Consider the following 19,088-nt stretch of genomic DNA (forward strand, 5'->3'; position numbering starts at 1 on the left):
GCCGAGTGAACAGTACAGCCCCAGGGTATACAGTACGATCAAAACCTGTGATTATCCCCCAACACCACCACCCCAACTTTTCTTATGTTCTTACATTCTGATAGCTCAATCTAAAAAGTTCACCTGCCATCAAATCTGCAGCTGGAAACAAAACGCACCTCTTCCCATCAAATCTGCAGCTGGAAACAAAACGCACCTCTTCCTCTTGATACTACAGGTATCGTGTCCATTGGTCTTTACTAATCTGTCCAAATTGGCATCATAAGAAGAATGTCAAATCAGCCTGAAACACAAGACCCCTCTCCCCGACCCCCAAACCCCTAATGATATCGCAAAGCCTTCCATAACACCTCCGAGGACTCGAGCTCAGGGAAGGAAGAAAAGGGAGCTTGTAGCTCTGTGGCTGATAGGCAGGCACTGAATGGACATTTCCCTGAAGGAAAATCAGACAGAAAATAATCATTTTATATTTGCTTTCCAATCTCTTTCCTATTTTATTAAAGTGGAGTTGTGAGTGAAATATGAAAACCCCATTCAGTTCAGTGCCCTTGGCTGAAAGTTTTCCTTAGTCAGGATCATTCAGTTAGTTCGTACTTGAATACTGTGAGTAACCGGTTCCTGAAGGTTACTGGCCGAATTTCCAGGTCAGGGTGCAGATATGGTTACCACAGAACTCTGAAGGTTACCAAAGGGCATTAGAGGGCCACACATCATATAATAGTTTTTTTCCTTCCTGTTTTTGATACCCAGGTGATTCTAAGGCAGACCACCATGACTCATGAGGCCATCAGAGGACAAGGCCACCAACCCAAATAGCCTTTGAACTGATCTTCCCTGTTGTGTATAAAGGTGCTAATTGCAGCAATAGTCACAGGGCACAGTCACATCTCTCCTAAATTAGGGCTGAGGTTCCAAAGCCAGGTAGGTGTAGAGGACAAATCCATAATCTCCTATTTCAACCATAGGGAATCGAGATGATAAGAAGCCTATGAGTAAAGTATCTCCAATGATCAGAATTTGAAAGCATTTAAAAGAAATCAGTTATTAGGCAACTGAGAATATGAATAAAACTTAGAAATATCACCCTTAAAAGATGTGCCATCTTCAGGTTCCCAATATTTGATATTATCAGATGCCATCAGCACCACAACACATGACTGCCTGAATGGCCTGGGGAATGACTTTGTGTCCTAGTAGATTGCTGAGCTTATCTGCAAAGCTGCCATAATCTCCCCTGAATATCAGGGCAGAGTCTTGCCAAACAGCTACACACTCACTTTAATCATTTCAGGCAGAAAAAAAGTTCTGTATATAAACAAAAAGTTTAACCCATTGAGATAGGGTCTGCATCCCTATTCCATGCCTCTCCCTTGCGTTCAATGCACCCATAGGCTGTTGAAATGATTGAAAATGGTGTAGATGTAACCTTAATCTTAGACCTTTCTCAGTTAATATTATAGGAATGCAAAACAAAACAGTCCCTTTGAAAATGATTTGGCAGTTTCTTTATAAGAACTAAACACAAACCTGTCTTTTAACCCAGCAATCTGACACTTAGGTATTTATGTAAGAAAAATGGAAACATGTTCACAAAAATGGTATGTGAATATTAATGTGACTTTATTCATAATAGCCAAAATCTGGAAACAACCGAAATGTGCTTCAACTGGTGAAGACAAACTCTGGTACATCACATAATGGAGCAATAAAAAGGAACTAACTACTGATACATGGCACAACACAGATGGCTCTCAAAAGCATTATGCTATGTGAAAGGAACCAGACTCAAAAAAATACATAGCACATGAATATATAATCATCCTGGAAAAGGCAAAGCTATAGGGCTGGAAAACAGGTCAGCAGTAGCCAGGGGCTGGGAGTGGAAGGAAAAGTTGACTTCGAAAGGGCATGAGAGAATTTTGGGGGGGTGATAACACTATGCTATATCTTGATTGTGATAGTAGTTACACAACTTTATGATTTGGTAAACTGCATAGTACTATACACACACAAAAAGTGAATTTTACTGTATGTAAGTTATAAAAATAAACCCAACTTGAGCACAAAATCTCAGCGTAAAATGCTCAATAATTAAGAAAGGCAAACTTCAAAAGAGCTGTTGAACTTCCTTCCTACACCAACATTGGCAGGTCTTCTCCCAAGCTGGGTGTTGTAGCACTCAGAAGCCAGGCACTCACTCTTGGACATGTAGTTTAAATAAAGCATCTAATACGTAGATCAATAGATGTTTTCAAGCCCATACTTCATGAGGGAGCTTCTGACACCCTGGCACCAAGGTGCTATTTATTTTGCATGGTGCTACATGTGTTCTTACCTTGCTTTGCCTGGAGTTCCAACTGCCTGGATGCCACTGCTTTCACACTCACTGGAGTTAAGAAATTGTTTCGGACTAAGAATTCAAGCCTGCCCTGTGTTTGTTTTCTATGATGAAGCAAATTAATCTTTATTTACTCCAACTGGACATAACACAGAGAAAAGAGACTTCCATAATTCAGTGATACTTTTCTAGATGACCTGTACAGAATTATTTTTGGCAGAAAAATATTTGTGTCCTGGACATCCAATGGTTGTTAATTTTCCACTGGATGCCATGACAATAATATACCATTTTAATGGCTGTGATTTGACGCGAGGCTTCATTTTGCCCTATCCTTCTCCCAATAAAAACATTCATTGGGAATCCACTATATGGAAATAAATGCTAAGGACAAACAGAATGAGAAGCTCAAAGGCCTAGACTTTCAGCAGCCTTCTATAGCTACTCACATACCTCCAATGGAAGGCAGAGTGTGGTGTGTGATAAACAGAGGCATAAATACAGTGCTAAGGCAGCAGGGGGAGGGGAAATTGAAATAGTCTGGGAAGCTGGAATGGAAGCTGAGCCTTGGAAGGATGAGGAAGATGTAGAGCTGCAGCTATTCCAGGCTGAGGAACCAGTTGGCACAAAGGTTCCTTGTGAACACAGATTTGTTTAAATTAGTTATCATAGGCTGGCCTCCTAGAGCCTGAAAACCATGGGTACTTTATCATTTTTATTTTTGAATTTCAGTGTCTTCAGGGCTCAAGCCTCTAACATATGTAGGTTATCTGCCTTGTCCATAAAGGCATTTCAGTGGTGACCCCGGTGTAAGTGGATTGCTTGTGGTCGGAGAGTTATAAAGAGTCAAGTTCGGAAAAAAAAAAAAAAAAAAAAACAACAAGAAGGGAGAAGAGGGCAACTGGTGGGAAGCTTTGCTCCTCTCTAGTGGATATGGATCCAGGATCTTTAGTCCCCTCACGATATGGCATTAAAACAGAACACTAAAAACCAATGCAGGAGAACCTTTATTGCCGCATTATCATTACTATTAAGAAAACGGAAATCATATAAATATTCATCAACAGGGCACTGCTTAAATCAATAATTGATTACTTACACAATGGGATACTACAGAGCCAGTAAGGGAAAAACAAATAAACAACAGTGTGAAGAAATGGAAAGATCTCTAGGAGAAATTACTTAAGTTAATTAAAAATCAGGGAGCAGAAGAGTAGGTATAGTAGGCTCCCATTTACGTTCATATATGCATACAAACTTCTAGAAGGATACATAAAAATTGTTAACATTGGTTACATCTGGGGAGTGAAAAATGAGGAGAAAGGGAAAAATTTATTTTCAACTCATACCCTCCTGTAACTGAGTTTATTTTTAACCACTTGTGCATATAATGATGATAATCATCATCACATAAAGCAGTGGTTCTCAACCTTCCTAATGCTGCGACCCTTTAATACAGTTCCTCATGTTGTGGTGATCCCCAACCATAAAATTATTTTCGTTGCTACTTCATAACTGTAATTTTGCTACTGTTATGAATCGTAATGTAAATATCTGATATGCAGGATGTATTTTCATTGTTCATGACCCACAGGTTGAGAACTGCTGAAGGAATACTTATAATACTTCCTGGGGCTGACCTGCAATGTACTATGAGGACCAATGGCTAATACTGTAAAAGGTACTATAAGTTTAATTTAACAAGTATTAAACATTTTAAATTAATAAGTGGTTACTGGATATGTTATTGTTGCAAGCCTTGAACAGCTAACAATAGAGTGCAGTAGCACGTTAAGACAAAGAGAAGACAACAGAAATGATGTGAATGCGGAGTGGGGGAAGGAAAGGAGGGAGCCAGGCAGAGAAGACTTCCTGGTGGAGGCAAGGCTTAGGGCTTGGATTGGTGAAGCAGAAGAAGCACAGAAAGGACAACAGAATGAGAAAACAAGAAAACAATATGATGAGCCGCTCACTTGACAAAAAGACATTTGCTACTCTCAATTCTGTTTCAGAACTGATTAGTACTAGAAGCAAAAAAGCATTCCAAAATCTGAAAATCCTAATCCCTCTCAGTCACAAAGGGCTTCCCTTTTCATCAAAGGCTTTAAGACTAAAGCAACGTGGACCAAGACCCATGAACTAGACTTGGGTCTCTTCAATGCTTGAAGAACAATGAAAAAACATTAGGAATCTCTCTACTCCCATCCACGTGCATGCCTGAGTGTGTACACATGCACGTTAAACAAATTCTGATCCCTTTTTCTTTGTCAAAGGTAAAAAGCTTTGCCATATCTCTATATATATAAAAGCCTAAGTGACCGTTACGACCGAACGACTGGTTGACCAGTCACTGTGATGTGCACTGACCACCAATGCTGGCACTCCCACAGCCAACCTCCCACAGCCAGCAAACTTCTCCTGGTCCCCCCCCCCCCCCCCCCCCAGCCGGCAAACCTCCCGCAGTCCCTACCCCCCATCCAGCAAGCCCTATCCAGCAGGCCCCGGCTGGCCTCGCCCTGATTGGGACTGGGCAAAACAGCCCCGATAGGCCCTGATCACTGGCCAGGCCTAAGGACCCCACCTGTTCATGAGTTTCATGCACTGGGCTTCTCATATTTGAGTAACATTTGATTAGAGCAACCAGCCTCCCTTTCAAAGGAGGCTTCTGGCTAAGCGGCGCTCTCCCTGTGGGAGTGCACTGACCACCAGGGGGCAGCTCCTGCATTGAGCATCTGCCCCCTGGTGGTCAGTGTGCATCATAGCGATCGGTTGTTCCACCATTTGGTCGATTTGCATATTAGCCTTTTATTATATAGGACTAGAGGCCCAGCGCGCACGAAACCATACACGAGTAGCTTGCTTCCACTTGCCGCAGCTGGCCACCCTGCTCATCGCCACTTGCACCCTGCCTTCTGCCGCTCGTAGCTTTCCACCGCTAGTAGCTCGCGCCCCGCCCTCCACCGCTTGTAGGTCTCTGCCGCTAGTAGCTCTCCACCATGAGTAGCTCGCGCCCTGCCCCACCCACTGAGAGAGCTGCTGCCCGTTTGGTCGTGACACCGTTACGACCACAGGCCTTTTATGATATAGATTTGCTTAGTGCTCTATCCCAAAAGAACCCACTTGATAAACACTGTCCTCTTTTTGCAAGTTTAGGAATAAGAAGAGGAGATTCCCCTCCCCAATCAATAGGCTTGCTATCTCTTGCCATCACTGGTACCCAATGTGAAAGCACCAAGGGCAATCTTTCCTGTGGATTCAGATCCTGTTTCTAATAGCAACAGTAGAATAAGCTATTTAATTTATTTTTCTGAATGCCAATTTACTAGATACCTTATTTTTTGGTAAGATTATCCTTTTTTCATACTTCCTCCCTCTCTCTTGAGGAACTATGTTAGATAAGCAGTAATTCTCTGTGTCCATTTAGTACATCTGGCAAACTTCACCTTGTCTGCTACTATTCTTAGGGAATTGACCAGTCAGTTATTTTAGAAAATGATCATAATCAATAATCTGCTGATTGTTTTGCTAGGGGAAAATATTGAAGCACTATTATTACAGAAACCCATTGGAGACTATTGGTAATCTAAGAACTGAGGAAATATTAAGAGAGTGAAAAAGAATATTATTCTATTTCTCAAAACTCTCCTGACTAGCATCATAAAATGACTTCTTCAATGGCAGGAAATATCTCCTTACCCCAGAAATCTTAGGTCCAGGTGGGTTGTGTTTCCTTTTATTTTGTGTAGGTCACAAAGTAAATAAAGAAACTTCTTGTGCAAGGAGAAAGGAAGACCATGGAAATACAAAAGCAGCAGCTTCCAAGTGGTCCACATGGCAGCCAATGAGCTGCATAACCAGAAGTTAACCAGGCCTGGCTGCTGATCAGAAAGTGCTGACTTACGGGGAACCAGAATTCTGCTCTAGAGGCTAAGAATAAAGCATAGAGTTCCTGCTCCTTTTTCAAGCCACTCCTTGGCTTCCCTTAACTTGGAGAATGCATACAGCTTGGATCAGGGGTGAAACTGGAGCAGCTACACTAGATGGGCACTTGGCCTCTGACCAACATGCTTGTCTCCTGACTTTGCTCTCAGCAAACCCAGTGCAAACATTCAGCATTCCATGGCTGAGGCCACATACGGAAACTATCAGGTGGAGATGGCCACAAATGTACTTTCTCACACTGGGGAGAACAGATGGGGAGATGAAGTTGGGGTGGGGGGAAGGTGGAGGTGGGGATAAAGGAGCCTCATGAATTCCTTAAAATCCATGCCAGGAGGACAACTAAGAGATATTCCTGTGGATGTCAACTTGAAAAAGGCCATCTTTTAAACAAAAGTCTCATTTATTCCTCTGCACCACTCCTTCCTTGCCAATCCCCAGGCTACGCCAAAACAAACTGAAAAGCTATAAAGATTTGTGGTTAAAAGAACAAGCTCCAAAATATTTGTGGATATTACCTGAAGGGGCCTCAAAGTGATGGACTGACGTAAAACTAAGAACTGGAAGAAATATTACCGCATGTCACAAGACATCAGGAAGAAAGTATACATGGCGAAAACTAGAGAGCCTCCTAGAAAGTTCTTTTTAAGCAACACTTTTCAAAGAGAACTAGCATATTGAACTTTCCACATAATTGCTTTTCAGGTCTGTCTCCCAAATAATCCCTCAGTGAATATCTAAGTCAGCAAAACAACAGGAATTTTTATATTGATTCTACAATACTGGCATGTCTGTGAGCTATAAGTCTCAGTTGGAGTAAACACATAAAATATTGCCAATAAGGATAAGAAGTTTTTACCTAATATAGATGATGCAGAAAATGGGTCCATTTTCTTCCCCCCCGCCCCCGCCCCCCCGCCCCGCCCCAGATGGCAGACTTATACAATGCTCATTTTTAGGGCAATAATGTCCAGACCAGCATTCAATGAGCCCATTAGAATCAGCCAGTCCAGCATAACTTCCTGGTCCCCCTGCACCTTGGGGACATGGAGTCTATTTACAGGGCAAAGTCCTCAATGACTTGACCTAAATCTTGGGCCTCTAAGTTCCAAACTCCTTACAGGCTCCTCTCTTACAGGCTACTCTCTCACTGACTTTCAGATTTGACTCTCACTGTTCTAGTCCCAGGCATAAATTTACCTCACTGCCATTACAGTTTCTGCCCGTCCAGCCACCTTGCAGTAATGTCTCCCAGCTGATTCAGCCCCTGGTCCTCTGGCACCTGGCCACTTCAGGGGGAAAGCACCCTTCTCCATGCTAAAGAGAAATAATCACTAAAAGAAACTCCTTCTAACTATGAAATGAATGTTCCAAAATGCTCCCCCAGTGAATGGCATTATATTTTAATATTTCACAGAAGATACTAGCATTCCAGAAACTAGGTTCAAGTTTATTTTCAAAACATCCAAATGGTCAACTTCTCTATACATCAAATATATAATCTAACCTATTTGGTCAACAAACATACCAAATACCTATTATTGTACGACTGCTAGTGTTGAAGGTACAACAAATAAGGCACTGCCCTCACCCTCAAAGAACTTAGCCATTACTAATGTACCACGATGCATAGAAATCAGCCCACTCCATTGAAGCCATATCATGAAACCAAAGCAAAATACTAACAATGCCTTAGTCATTCTAAACTTTATAGTTTTCAAAAGGTTATTACATATACTTTAATGTTAATGATCTCAAGTTAATTTCTCACTAGTAAATTGAAAGAGATCCTTAACATCATTTAGCCAACTTTATTTGTGCTATTGCCCTCCCTTTTAACATACATCCTTCATTAATCTCCCTTTCCCAAAAACTTAGGAGGCATCATGCTTCCATACCATTCCTTTTCCCACATTTCAGTTCATTATCAAGTCCTGTTTGTTCTGACACTTCTTTCCATCCCCACTGCCATCACTTTACCCAAGCAATCATCAGATCTCACCTGAAGTACTGCAGTAACCTCCTAATCAGTTGCCTTGCTTCCACTTTTATTCATTACGATCTATTCTCCACGCAATAGCCGGTGCTCAGTGTACCCATAGCATGCAAGTAAGTCAAGGTGAATTAGGTCCCAGCAACTTTTATCAGAACTAGAATGCTGGGCAGTGATATAACATGCAGCATGATGAGGAATAATTTGGAATTGGCAATGCCAGTGACCTCATAGCATCACTCCTCTTTGGAAAGGCAAGAATGAATTACTTTATATAAGACCCTAGGGAGACAGCTGTAATCATTTGGATGCATGCCACTTAGAGACACACTACAGAATGGACACTATATAGTGACACATTCCAGAGGATATGGAATGAGAAACAGAGGAAGACCAAGAATGAATTGAGTAGACTTAGTGAAGAATGACATGGCACAAAAGGATTTAAGGAATGAAGCTGGGAAGCCAATGATACCCAGCCACCAGAAAGACATTAACCCTATCACAAGTGATGAAACCAGTTAAGAATTCCATCCGCACAGCTATCTCAGCTCTGATACCATTTGTCTGGTGATTACCAGAAGACTGAGCAATAGAGACAAGGGTTATATTTAAAATGTGTATTAGTTTTCAAGTTCCTCCCTCACTTCTTGTTTTAAGTCTGGCCTATATACAACTGGCTGTGAAAGATGTATTGCATGTCACTATTCTTAGTGTCTCTTTCATTGAAAATAAACTGGTGTTGTATTTGAATGGGCAGAGGGATTTATAAGTATAAAAGTTCTAAAGGGAAGAGATGGCTCCAGAGATGGTGGAAAACAGTTTTGAGAGCCGAAAACTGGAGTTAACTGCTGCTATGCGTAGTCAGGGTTGGTTTGTTTGCCTTCTTTCTGTACTGACTTTAAAATAGTTATTTTAATTCCAATGCTGCATTGGCACTAAGACCACCACATCACAGTGGAAACTGTCAACAGGCCATTTCCCAGAAACTAGACAACTATGCCCTCAGGTGAAACAACATTACTACAGTATGTTTAGGAGGTGGCTAGGCCCATTAGCATGCCTCTGGAATTTTTAACACAAACAGAATCCAACCCCTATGTCATATTTCAGGATGGGTGATTTCCTTGCTACAAGAACAGTTTCTTTTATAAATTAGATGTTACTGGTGGGGTGGGGAGAGGAGTTAAGACAAAATTAATTTCTAACGAACCAATGTTTAGCTATTACTACAATGGAGTATGCTGGCAGGAAGCTCTGCCTGGAGGGAGAGAGAAGAGGACAGAGCACAGACCGCAAGTCCCACTGGACTGAGCAACTTGAAGATGGAGATTCTGTCTTATTTCTCTTTAGCTCCAGAACCTTGCAGGTGCCCAGCACTCAATAAATGCTTGTTGCATTGAACTGACAGCTGTAGAAAAGAAAAGAAAAGAAAAGAAAAGAAAAGAAAAGAAAAGAAAAGAAAAGAAAAGAAAAGAAAAGAAAAGAAAAGAAAAAGAACTGAGAGTGGAAGCTTGGTGAGTGGGATGGAAAGAAACTAGAAAATAAGGGTTTGGGTGTACTAGAGGAGTAAATAACATTGGTAGGAAATGAGTGGAGAGAGAAAAAAATGACAAAAATTTACCAAAAAATAAATGGAGAACCAAATGTCAAAAGATGATCCCACAAAAACATTCCATTCATACGCAAATGTGCACGTGTACCCACAAACACATAGGCACACGAGCCTGGTCAATACCAGTGGGGGAACTAGAACGCTCACTGAAGGGCAGAAGGAGTCTGGGAGGTGTCCTGTTTGTTTTAGCCCCTGCTCCCACGACAGGGGGCAGCTGAGGAAGGCTGGGGGGCAGCTGGTGGGGTGAACATCAACTGGAGGAGGCACTCAACCTGGAAGCATGTCCACGGGCAACACAGCCACAGACACTGGACTCCATGGAACACAATGGATGAGCCCTCTTCACTAATTCTGAAGGAGATCCCTTTAGTCCTGTTCCTAATATAAACCAAAATTTACCTGACAATTCACCTTGTTTTTATCATCTATATAAAGCAACGAACAAGCTGCACTCTATAAATAGGTTTGCAAACTGGGCTGTGCCTTTTGCAAACATTAAAGTGGAAATGGTCCTGACACAGATCAATAATGCTTGCCTATTTCCCTGTGCTGTTCTGTTTATTTTTAGTCTCTACACAGAGCTCAATACCTGTAAGAAAAACTCTATATCACCTTCCAGAACATTACCAACTAATGACCAAGGCAGAAAAAAATTTTTGTATTTACTTTCTTCCTATCCATTTGTGTGTGTGTGTGTGTGTGTGTGTGTGTGTGTGTGTGTGTGTTTAAAAAAATAGGAATAAATTCAGACCCGGCAAAAATTTGTTGTATTACCTCATTACATAGATTCAGGCTTTGGGGAAGAGATCATGAAGCTTATAAAATTCCATACCTCCTTTATTACTCCCTGTTTTGTTTTCTTCCATTTGCCAATTTATCTAAGAGTTCAGTTCTCTATTCCATAGGCAAAGAAGTGCATATTAGTGTACATAAACACAAAGAGCTTGGGTTGCTTAGAAACAGGAAAAAGTATGACCCCCTGCCTCACCTCCCTTTACATCATTTAGCACATGAAGGAAACAGCTGCACACCCCAATGAGGATCATCACGAGCTTCAGGAATATAAAAGGTGCGTTAGAAAAAACACTGGAAGCTGAAGCAATTGGGGCTTGATTCTCCACAAGGGCATTTCTTATGGAGTTCAGCATAATACCCTCATGCAGTTGGTGTCATTTAATGATGGCCAAATAAACAAGTTCCTCCTAAACATAAATCATATAATGATTATTTGTTGCACACTGGAATCCCCAATGAACTTATGAATTCCTTGGGGGCCCAGAAAGAGTTTCATCCTCATGTTTTTGTCCTCAGCAACCAGACCAAAGCATGGAATGACAGATGATTAGGAAGTATTGATCGAAAGATCAGACTATGTCACTGTGTGATGCTGGGTATGTCCTCACCTAGGGTGTTTAATGGAGTCCATGGCAATAGCCATCAGTGGGTATGTGACCACCCTGAATTTCTGGGCAAAATTTTATTTGCTGGAACGTGTGCATAATTTTTCTGAGAACAGGGCACATATCTTTTATTGTCTCAAAGAATCTGTGGCTATTAACCTGACCCCCAAAATTTAAGAATCTGTGGCAGTAGTATCCAACATTATTGGATCATGAATCCCAATACTAAAAAGCTTTTGCCTGGACAGTGTGGCTCACTGTTTGAGCGTTGATCTATGAACCTGAAGGTCACGGTTCGATTCTCAGTCAGGGCACATGCCCAGGTTGTGGGCTCGATCCCTAGTGTGGGGTGTGCAGGAGGCAGCCAATCAATGATTCTCATCACTGATGCTTCTCTCTCTCCCTCTCTCCTTTCCTCTCTGAAATCAGAAAATATATTTTTTAAAAAAGCTTTGAACATGCACACCATGCTCATGTACTAGATATGTACACATGTACTATATAAGGTACATGACGCAACAAACATCAAAATGACAAAAGTACAAGGTAAATTGAAATAAACAATACTTTAAATATTTATTTAAAAATGTTATTGAATTTATTAGAGTAACATTGGTAAATAAAACTATATAGGTTTCAAGTGTATAATTCTATAATACAACATCTGTATACTGTATTGTGTGTGTTCACCACCCAAGTCAAGTCTCCTTCCATAACCATTTATTCTCCCTTTACCCTCTTCTACCTCCCCCTATTCCCCTTTCTCTCTCATACTGTAGTCTGTGTCTGAGGTTTTTTTTTCTTTGCTTAATCCCTTTACCTTTTTCATCTAGCCCCCAACACCCCTCCTCTGTGATAGCTCTCAGTCTGTTCTCTGTATCTATGAGTCTGTTTTTATTTTGTTTGTTTATTTTCTTCATTATATTCCACATATAAGTGAAATCCTATGGCACTTGTCTTTCTCTGACTAGCTTATTTCACTCAGCATAATGCTCTCCAGGTCCATCCATGCTGTCACAAAAGGTAAGATTTCCTTCCTTCCTTTTTTTTTTTTTTTACGGCTGAGTAGTATTCCATGATGTAAATGTACCACAGCTTTTTTATCCACTTAAACACTTATTTTATTTAAATATATTTAATAGTACAAACCCATTTTATTTACTAAATAGTCATTATTTTATTAAGAGCAATGTGATTGGCCGAAACCGGTTTGGCTCAGTGGATAGAGCGTCGGCCTGCGGACTGAAGGGTCCCGGGTTCGATTCCGGTCAAGGGCATGTACCTGGGTTGCGGGCATATCCCCAGTGGGAGATGTGCAGGAGCAGCTGATCGATGTTTCTCTCTCATCAATGTTTCTAACTCTCTATCTCTCTCCCTTCCTCTCTGTAAAAAATCAATAAAATATATTAAAAAAAAGAGCAATGTGATTGAATATGGGTCATGTCTGAAAATTTAGATTTAATTATTTATGATATGTTAATTTTAAGGTCAGATTCTAAGTTCAGTTTATTTTACATAGCTGGGTTTTAATGGTTGTCACAATGCTAAGCAATAAAATCACAGTATGATCTAAAAATTTCCAAACACCTTTCCACAACATTCTCTCTAAATTTTAATTTCTTTAAAATTCAGTTATTTTCGTACTTATTCTTGAAAGGACAAATTAATGACGCTTCCTTCTTTCTTTTAAATAATCTGTAGGTAGCACACTATTGAAGTTGCTTATTATCACAGATACAATTAACAAAATGTAGAAGCCTTTCCTCTTTATAAAGAGAAAAATAAATATAATTTATCTGTAAGTTTAAGAACTCTCAAGTAATTTTCAACAGGATAAACAGCAAAACTCTGTGGGATACAAAAGAGTTTCATGGTCCCTTCTCAATTTAAAATGTATTAAGTGAGTTTTCTACCATGCTGTATATTAAAGGTCTGTTTTTATAAAATTAAATAAAGTAACATCTTGCAGTATTTTGTATATCTCTGGCTTCAACATCTTGGTTGCACTAGCTTGATATGAATGATATAGTGAATGAATTTATCTCTTCTAACATTACCCTAAAAGCGAACAGCTGCTTCTTAAGAGGAAACACTACTCGATGTTTTTCATAAAACATTTTCATAAAGATTGTGAATAAATCTCATCTAGTAGTGGCTTACCAAAAAGAAGCACTTAGTGTATTTCATTGGTGAAACAGAAATGAACAAATACAATAGGTTAGATCTAACAACTTACAAATTTAAAACAAGTATTTTGCCCTCCATAACGTGCTTTAACACAGTATTTGTTTCTTTAAGATTTCAGTTATATCTTTTTTTTAAAATTCTTTATTAGTTAAGGTATTACAAATGTGTCCTTAAGTAATATCTTTAATAATACTTTCAACAGCATTTTCTGGCAAAGAAACTCATTTTAGATAGTTTTCAACATATTATATTATCTGGTCTTGTATTAGGTGAAAGAACATGTATTTCCTCGATGTGTGCTTTTAACTTTTACATACAAGTTAGAAAACTTCGCAAGAGGCTTCACAACACTATTTAGTTTAGTGAAATTTTATAAAGAGTAGAAGGTAAATTTTAATGTTGGATTTAAAAAAATTGCAGAGGTTATTCTCCAGGTTTTTAAAAATCATTAATTATTTAAAATCATAATCATTCATTATTTCTATTACAAAATTTCTCAAGGCAAAGTATACATTTCCTTCCAATATGTGCATTCTTAATGACAATAGATATAAATCCTTATTTCAGTTAGCCGTCTTGATAATTTTGAGATTTGGGGGCTAACTTCTGGTCAAAACTGACTGTATTAGTAGTTTTTTTTAACTCATGACTGACAAAAACTTGTCCTAAAAGGACATGTTAACTCCTCCATTTCATACTGTTCCCTTGTGCTTGCTTGTAAAATTAGTGATATCTTCAATCCACATTTTGTTTTTGTCTTTGCAAGAATCTTTTAAAGCTGCTTCTTCTGTTTACTTTGTTGTTGTTGGGGGCTAGCTTAAGTGAAACAAATTAATATTCTGCAAATAAACTTAACTGGACACATACAAATGCAATGCAACATGCTATAGATTAAGGGGCCAGTCACGTATCTGTTTTTTGAGGGTAACCTACTGCTCTCTCAGAACCCAGGGCCTTCTGACATAAAGAACAGGAGAGGGTACAAATGTCAACTCATATATAGTAATAAAACTTAATTTTTCTTATTTTAGGGGGTATTAAAAATAAGTAAAAGTTCTAGTATTTTCTCCTCACATCCCAGTGGTTTATCTTGCAAACTCCACTTTGAAAATCTTTAGTGCTATTTCCAAATCAAAAATTAAAAATTATGGATGGTCTGCTAGACTGGCACTGGCTCTCATGGTTTGACTGCTCAAAGAGTTCCTGGATAATCCCTGAACTTCTGTTCACTGATAACTCCGGAGACACCCTCCATCCAAAAGCCCACTGAGTGAGGAATGAAGGCAGGTTACCGGGGTGGGTTTTCTCCTGCCATCACCTAGAACAGTGGTTCTCAACCTTCTGGCCCTTTAAATACAGTTCCTCATGTTGTGACCCCCAACCATAAAAGTATTTTCGTTGCTACTTCATAACTGTAATGTTGCTACTGTTATGAATCGTAATGTAAATATCTGATATGCAGGATGGTCTTAGGCGACCCCTGTGAAAGGGTCGTTCGACAAAGGGGTCGCGACCCACAGGTTGAGAACCACTGACCTAGAAGGTAGTCTGATTGACTTCACCAAGAATAACTGGATACGGTTCGCAAGTCTCTGTCTCCATGTTAGACTATATTCACCCCTCAAAAGGACTGGCAGTTTTCAGCCTCAACAGACATCAAAACAAAACATGTGATTGCGAGGTGTTGCAAAATTATTCAGCACACACGCATTTCGCTTAGAAGCACTGACAGCTGCAAGTGGGAGGGAAGTGACGGGGTCATGTGTTTTCACGGTTGTTCTTCTGGACAGCTCTATTTTGTGTGGGAAGAAGAAACAAATTGTATCTCTTATATGGAAGGGAAAAGTTTTCTAAATTTAGAGTCTTTTATCACCTGGATTATTTCCTTTGAACATGTTTTTCTACAATTGCCACGCTGAAGGCAGGGGCTCAGGGAGTCTCGTGTGCTCGAATGCAGCCAGCGGTAACAAAGTCATATGCCAGGCAACTGGCCAGACAACCCAGTTCAGTGACCAAAGCCTATTTCAAGAGTCTGAAAGGACAGTCATAAACATCTAGAAGAAATTATTTGTCACAAGATCTTGGTTACCTATAGGTAAAGTCTCTTAAAGCACTAGCAACAACATAGGTAAGTTTTAAAATAAAGACAGGACCAAAAGATGAATTTGCCCAAATTTCCTCCATGAAAACACTAGCTTCTCTCCTGTTCTTTGAGAACTCTTAAAAAGGAGATTCTAAAGCCTCTAATTCCTTTTAGTTTTATTATTATTTTTTTAAATCCTCACTTGAGGATATTTTTCCATTGATTTTTAGAGAGAGTGGAAGAGAGAGGAAAAGACAGAGAGAAACATTGATGAGGGAGAAACACATGAATTGGTTGCCTTCTGCATGCACTCTGACCAGGGCCCGGGCCGGATAGGAGCCAGCAACCCAACCAAGGTATGTGCCCTTGACTGAAATTGAACACGGAGCACTTCAGTCCACAGGCCGACGCTCTATCCACTGAGCCAAACTGACTAGGGCTCTAATTCCTTTTAGAGGTCAACCACTCTCACAACCAGACTCTTTCAAAGGCTACGGATAACTCACCCTTTGGAAGTTAACTTGATTAGTTCTGTCTGTGTTTGAGGAAAGGGAGGTGTAGAGAATATAGATGCCATTCAGTATCTCTTTCTTTGGAAAAAAAAGTCTTGTTAACAAAAAGAAAAACAAAAAGAAAAATGATCCAATCTAGGTTGTTTTCAGTATTTCAGAGATTCCACCATTATCTGTCATCAGAGAGACTAAAGATAATAAGAGGTTATTTGTATTTACCTCAGTTAAAAGTATACCATTTTCATTAGGTCTTTTAGAAAGTGACAAGATGGCCCTTACAAATGAAGTTTTTATTTGTGTGACTTCCTTGCCCACAGATTTATAAGCACTGGTATTGTGTTTCCTATATGAAGGGACAGAGCTTATTAACTGTGGATCCTGACTGGATTCCTGTTACATGTTTGCATACTGAATTCCCTGTCTTTATTTTCCCATGAAACTAGATCCTCCATGCCCCACCAATTCCAACCACTCCACCCTGTTGCCCCTCAAAAGTCTTGCTTCTTCTTACATGCAACTTGTTGGCTACTCTTGCTTGGAATTTGTGATTAAACTATATTTGAACTCTTCCATATAAACAGGTAAAAAAAAAAAAATCAGCCAAAATAGCAACATAAGCAGCCAACTAGTAATCTGGTGAGTATTGCCCTCAAGATTAAAAGTTATCAACTAGAAAATTGCTACATCTTTTTCCCTACAAAAGGAAAAACAGACAAACAGGCTTGAAAGATGAATACAATCATATAGTGTTAACACTGGAGCAAATCCATAAAAATGATCCAGTTTTCTGTTCCTTTCCCAGAAGAGGAACATAAGGCCCAGAAAGGAGCCTCATGTCTTACTCCACTTCCACCTGTAGTCAGAGGCAGAGCCAGGACCAGGCTCAGGGTTCTGACTGGGGTTGAAGCAGAATGAGGGACCTGGCCATCTGGTTATTTACACTGAAATCGAAGAGAAATCTCATAGCAGTAACTGAAATTAGATAACCAATTTCATAAGGTGGTAAAGAGTTCTAAAGGCATACAACATTTAAAATATTTATTAGTTATTCATACATTTTTGAAACTAGAAAAGGGATCTTTAAAAGATTTCAAAGCAACAATCTATTTCAGACACCCTAAATATTTTCCAGGAGGTTCCCACCAGCCTCTGTCACTGACATTCTTGGACAGAGGCCTAGGAAATGAGCTAGGCCAACCAACTCGTTTCATGATGGGTGAGAACCAGGCACAAGTAGGCCCGATTGCCACATCACATATATTTTCTCCATTCAGGACCCAACAGACTTCTAACTGCCAATTAAAAACCACTCCCAGTATTTTCATCCCAGATGATTATCTGTGACAGTTGTGCTTCCAACCCCCTTTCCAACATCCTGTCCTTGGATCAGGCATAACATCTAAGCTCTGTGTTTAAGTTAGAGAAGCAATAAAGACAAAAAGCACTGCCAAAATACTCTTTGCTGTGAGTCTCCACACCACTTCCTTTTTAAAAAATTATAACCTGCATGAAATAATCCTAGTTCAAAGTAGAGTGTTTTAATCTACATTAGTGACCTCTGAAAATCTGAGCCTAGAAAGGCCTCTGAGGTTCAAGCGATAAAACTATCCACACAGAATACATGGGTTCCATAAGCCAGGGTACTTTTCTGAAGGACTCTGTGCTGGAAGTGAATGAAATAATCGACGCTCTAATGACAGATTCAAATTTAATCATCTCGGCATGCCTCCATCTACTCATCCAAATAACTGCTGGCTCTTTGGGCTTGTGTTCAACTGCTTAATCTAGTGTGTGGGGGATGGCTTCTCTAAGAATCCAAGGCTCTATCTTGGTCTGGCCCCCCAAAGTACGGTATTATCTCTCATTGGGGCAGACACAGGACAATGCTTCCCCCCTTCTATTGAAAAAGAAAATGTTGTAGATTTTATTTTATTAAAAAAAAATTTTTTATTGAATTTATTGGGGTGACATTAGTTAATAAAATTATATAGGTTTCAAGTTTACAGTTCTATAATACATCATCTGTATATTGTATTCTGTGTTCACCACCCGAAGTCAGGTCTCCTTCCATCACCATTTGTCTCCCTTTACCCTCTTCTACCTCCCCCGACCCTTCTTTGGTAATCACCATACTGTTGTCTGTGTCTATGAGGTTTTTGTTTTTTTCTTAATCCCTTCACCTTTTTCACCCAGCCCCCTCAAACACCCTCCCCTCTGACAGCTGTCAGTCTGTTCTGTCAGATAAATGAGATTTTATGCGAATTCATTGTTGACTGGTTCCTTATTCCTTGTTAGTGATATCAAACACCAGGTAAATCTATAGCTATAACTGTATATAGCTGGTTACTGCTTCCCATTTATACTTTTAGAATGTAAAAGCTGCTATTTTAATTGGTATTCAGAGATCTGCCAATGTGCAAACCCAAGCAGTTCAGTTAATTTACCCTTTGGAAAAGTGAGTTATCTAGAAACAAAAGGGAATGACAGATTAAAAGGCTATCTTTGCTAATACTTTTGAATTGAGCTAAAGTTAGTTATACCCTGTTGAGTCCTTTCACTTCTTAGGATGAACAATGTAGCAAGCATGGCGAGACATATTGCTTGGGCCTCTAATCTTAGCTGTAACATTTCCTGTCTCCTGTTCTACCATCAATAGTGACCTACTTGCTATACCATGTGATTTCCCAACTGGAGCTTTTGATGCTCACACATGCGAAACACAATTACTTTTATATTTAGCACAAAGTGTAGCCATGAAACATTTCAAATGATTTCCAGTTCAAGATATCCACATTAATCTTATTTTGAGGTAACTTATTTTGCTTTGTCATTTAGAGACATAATAGTTGTAACTCATTAAAAACAAAGCTTTCACTTTAAATAATAAAAAAGCCACCTGTGAAAAATGCTACATTATGTCAGTATCCAATAAATTGAAAACTAACTGGCAAAAAGTGAAATAATCATGTCCTAGTTACTCATCTTGTTTGAGGAACTGGACAAATAAGACTCTTGTTGAAA

General features: G+C 39.6%; 1 protein-coding gene across 1 annotated transcript in view; it reads right to left on the reverse strand.

The window, feature by feature from the left end:
- MARCHF3 (membrane associated ring-CH-type finger 3) overlaps positions 1 to 19,088 on the reverse strand; it is a 138,000-nt gene that overhangs the window by 104,645 nt on the left and 14,267 nt on the right. The window lies entirely within an intron of this gene.

The sequence above is a fragment of the Myotis myotis genome, unplaced genomic scaffold (genome assembly GCF_014108235.1).
Source record: "Myotis myotis isolate mMyoMyo1 unplaced genomic scaffold, mMyoMyo1.p scaffold_m19_p_5, whole genome shotgun sequence".
In the NCBI taxonomy this organism is placed as follows: domain Eukaryota; kingdom Metazoa; phylum Chordata; class Mammalia; order Chiroptera; family Vespertilionidae; genus Myotis; species Myotis myotis.